This window comes from Etheostoma spectabile, chromosome 6 (genome assembly GCF_008692095.1).
Source record: "Etheostoma spectabile isolate EspeVRDwgs_2016 chromosome 6, UIUC_Espe_1.0, whole genome shotgun sequence".
In the NCBI taxonomy this organism is placed as follows: Eukaryota; Metazoa; Chordata; class Actinopteri; order Perciformes; family Percidae; genus Etheostoma; species Etheostoma spectabile.
The window spans coordinates 31,363,354-31,367,999 of NC_045738.1; the positions used below are offsets into that span (position 1 = coordinate 31,363,354).

A 4,646-nucleotide genomic window follows, 5' to 3' on the forward strand; every position below is an offset into this window, starting at 1 on the left:
AGCCCGCGCTGCAGCAGAGCGGCTGTGTCTGGGCCTGCTCTGTGGGGATGGAGGATTTTGTGGATTTGTTGGCATCTGTCGCTCAAGAATTAGCTATATATGTTATGAACTTTATTTTTTTTAACTAAATTGCTGGTGGTTTTCAAAAAAAGTGGTGAGTTCAAAATGACGAAATCTGACGCGTACCCACCCGAAAACAACGTCTATGGATTCATCACTACAAATGCAACTGGAGCAAGCATCTCCATATCACCCACGTTATCCACTTTCAAATTTAGATGAAACAAATGATATATCCATCTACAAAAAAGCCTAAAAGTTGTATGTTAGAACGGAAGTACAAAAAGGCATTGTTGTGGAGATGACGCATAATCTCGTCTCATTGGTGTGAACTGGCAGCTAATATTTATTGTACAGCTCAAATAAAATGTACAAAGTCTTTGGTGATTAGACTCCATCCCTATACGAGTCTTTCATCTTTCATATATATATATATATATATATATATATATATATATATATATATATATATAGGGGTAGAGAACCATCAGACCCCCCGACGGTATCTAGACACCGGTGGTGGTGACGAAGGAGCCCAAAGACCAGACCGAGGGAGGCTCCGGACCGGTCAGCTGGAGTAGATGACTGGAGGTGGAAGGGGGGGTGGAGGTGGAAGGGGGGGTGGAAGGTTGCACTCTTTGCCTGCAACGACAGCTGAATGGCAAAGAGAGAAACATTTATTTAAAGCAGGGTTGTGACTCTGTGATTGGCCCTTTCCATTTGTATACAATTCTCATTGGTTTAGCAGGAAGGTGAACGCCTGCAACAGCTGATTGGAGTCAGGTAGAGCGTTGATTAAGAGTGAGGTCTTCCTGAAAGGATTTACACTGAGATCCATTTCTATCAGGAGAGACTAGTTGCAGATATGTGAACGTTATACACAGCATGATAAAATATACATTTATTAGGATAACAGCTGGATGGATTTAGGAGAGCATCGATTAATAGTTGGGTCTTCCTGAAAGAATTTACGCTGAGCTACATTTGGTTACTGTTAGGGAAAGATAAGACATTGTTTGGATGACAATAAGTAGTGTTTTAAGGTAAGGGGACCTTATTTGTTTGGGTTTCAGTTACTTCTATATTAACCCTATGAGGACAAAAGACCCATCAAGTCCAAGAGATGTTAAACAGCACTCATATTTAAAAAGCGATATTACAAAATTTCATTTTAGACATTTGTTTACTATTTTATTGATGTATCACGCTACTTTTGTAAACCCAAGACTTTTTGATATCTCATTTCAAGCACCAAAACAATTGAGAGTTGGTATGTTTTCTCAAGACATTTGAGAAATATTTAGGCTTTAGGGCCAAATTTTCTCTTCACACAATGTTCTGGAACAATTTTGGACTTCACTATACAGAAAGCTTGTTGGGTTTGTTCGCAACATTTTGATATGAACGTGGGGGATCAGTTTATATGCAAATACCCTTAAAAGGAGAATTCAAGAAAAAATGTTCTAAAAATGCCTTTAGACCTGAGAGGGTTGAGGTTTGGTAGACTTTTATCGTCATGGTGACAATACAGTAATAAACACGTTGACTCAGTCAGTTTGATGCTGGGAGAACTGTCTCCAAAACGTAATGATGACAGCTTAAAGGAGACAGCTGTATATTTGACCAGCATCTCTCTGTGACTGCTGTGAAGCAAACAAAATATGGATACTACAGCAAAACTGTCCTGTGCAGTGCGGAATATCATTTTTCTGCCAATGTGTCATTAGAGATTGAGTGTTATTGGCTTTATGTTGAAATGGGGGGAAATAAGACATTTGAATGAAACAATGAACAATACTTTGATCAAAATCAATCAGTATGATGGAAAAATGGAAAACGGCTGGGTAGAAAATGGCTGGAATTCTGCTTTAACATCCGTCCCAGTGTGTGTAACCTTTTGCACTATAAGACTATGTTCCCACTTGGCATCTTTGTTTAAGCTGCCAGCGTCTGTTTTACATTCTAATCCTATGGAGAAAACCGTGATTTCAAAAGCACCGACTTCTTTTTTGCAACTCGGAGCGTCTTTTTGAAGTTGAAAGAAGTTCAACTGTTCTGAAAAAAACATCCTAGGTCAAGCGCTTTATTGACAGCTGACCAATGAGAAGCGGAGTAGCCAGGCCTGTCGTTTCCATGACAAAAAGAAAAAAAATGGATTTGGAGCGCAGCAAGTTCTACGATATGACCGGGTGCTCCCTGTACAGTGAACTTACTTTGTTCTTTGTAACGTTAGCAGCACCACTCTCTCTCTCTCTGTTCTTTCTCAATCTTGCTCCACCGCTTTGTTTTATCTAACTTTAGCACCACTCTCTCTCTCTCTGTTCTTTCTCAATCTCGCTCCACCACTTTGTTTTATCTAACTTTAGCACCACTCTCTCTCTCTTTGTTCTTTCTCAATCTCGCTCCACCGCTTTGTTTTATCGAACTTTAGCACCACTCTCTCTCTCTGTTCTTTCTCAATCTCGCTCCACCACTTTTTTCATCTAACGTTAGCATCACTCCCCATCGTGCTCTAGCTACGATACTGTAGCAGTAGCTGTTGTTATAGCAACAAAAGGTTCTCCTGGCTGCTTTATGGAACCAAAACGCTGCCAGCTTCTTCTTTTTTCACTACAAAAGCTCCCTTGTCAACTTTTTCTTGTCAAAAAAGACGCCAAGTGTGAATATGCCTGAGCGATGGAGATTTTGTGAAGAGGTCTCCATGTTTTTTTTTATGCATTTGGAAGAGGTGAAATAAAAGTGTACACTATGTTGTTTTAAACTTCACAGACTAATATGCAAAGCCATTCTCTAGATGTTTCTTTTTTCTTTCAGAACCGTTTTGGTATCTTGCAGGAAAGTAAATGCAGTAATGAAAAAGGCAGATGGCTCTTAGGGGAACATGATAAATTGTACACTTAGCGCCATGGATACGGAATGGCTATTATAATGGGTGACACAGACATCATGGTAGTTGATTGGCAAGACAATAAAGTGACCTGACTGCATTCTTTTTTTTTTTTTTTTACCAGAAACTATCATCCAAGAAAATGACAAAATATTTGGGACATATTGTGTTGTTGTCCTGATATCTGTAGTAATCGTGTCTGATTGACTGGAAGACTGACAGACCATATGCAATTAAACCCGTTGGAATGCCAGGTTAGGCAGCTTGATTGCATTCGTTACGTACGGATCCGTGAAGCAACTAACTATTGTCATGTAGGCATGTGTGTACAAAAGAATTCAAGTTTTTCTCTTGGATTGTTTCTCCATGTCCTCCTCAATCCTTAGATGAACCTATATTTATACGAGTTTTGATTTCTTTTCATGTTGACAAAGCCCAAAGTGTGCTCCCTCTCTTACGGTTATTTATGGTGTACTGTAAATATGCTCAGAAAAGAAAATCCCACCGCATTTCAGCACATGCCGGGCAAAAAAACTGTATTTATTGATTAAAATGGTTCTTTATGATTTTGAAATATAGCTGCAATCAAATCCAGTCTGCTTGTATATTGAGTGTGTTTTTGACTGAAGCAAATTCTAAAAGAGGAAAAAATAAACCAGTTTTGCAGAGATGGGTCTTTTTTTTTATTTTATTTTTTATTACTTGCAATGTTTTAAATAAAACATTCCAACATGGCTATTCATTCACAGCAAAATCCCATTTTTAGTGAGCTGGAAGTCCCAACAATTCTGTACCAAAAAGCATACAGCATGTAAAACAGTTTTTACATGAGGAATACTAAAATATACAACACATACATTATACAAAATATACAGTATAATATATACAGGAACTATTTAAAGTTGAATGAGATGTGGGAAAACATGTTTTGAACATGTTACTTTGTTATTGTTATTTCTTTTGTTCTATATAAAAATAACAGAATGTTATAAATCATATATGAAATCATCAGTGGTAAATTGACATATAGGTATGCATATTAGGTTTGTTATGTGTGGAAAAGCATTTTTAATATGAATTTAAATTCAGGTTTCAGCTAATTTAACATTTCATTACAGACCACATACTCTCAAAAATCCATTCACAAGTAACATAGTCATATTATTTAATGTGCCACATGAGCATATTACGTTATGTGCTTTGTTCCAACAGACATGCATTTCATGTGTAACACGTTTACTGTGACGGGATCAAACATGGTGTGCATGAGGTTACAGACGTCTCCCCTGGCAACGGTGTAGTCAAGACCACCTGGACCGAGACTAAATGGCGCTTACCCGCTGCTAGTACCAGCTCTACTCGGATCAGGTCTAGAGAGCCGAAGTCTCGCCCTCCGTTCCATGGGACCTATCTTTCGAAAAAAAATATGAACGGGAGTGAACGGGGATAGGCAAATTATTTTTTATATCATATCAAATGATCATACTATTTGCATTGAGCCACGGATTACAAATATGATGTTCACCAATTTAAAAGATAATTTTTCAACCGAAGTTTATTGTTAAACAGTTGAAGTATAAGACATAGCATAAATGTATAGAGCCTGGGTCTGTCCCAGGTTTCTGCCTAAAAGGAAGTTTTTCCTCGCCGCTGTCGCACTGTTGCTTTCTCTGGAGGAAACTACTAGAACTGTTGGGTC

The 4,646-nt window shown here is 38.2% G+C and overlaps 1 long non-coding RNA gene across 1 annotated transcript; it reads right to left on the minus strand.

Moving 5' to 3' along the window:
• Positions 1 to 2,052: 2,052 nt before the first annotated feature.
• Positions 2,053 to 2,728, minus strand: LOC116691610 (uncharacterized). The gene is made up of 2 exons (XR_004332512.1): positions 2,430 to 2,728; positions 2,053 to 2,368 (listed from the first exon to the last, which is right to left on the minus strand). It is a non-coding gene; the product is annotated as an uncharacterized LOC116691610 (long non-coding RNA).
• Between the last annotated feature and the right edge of the window lie 1,918 nt (positions 2,729 to 4,646).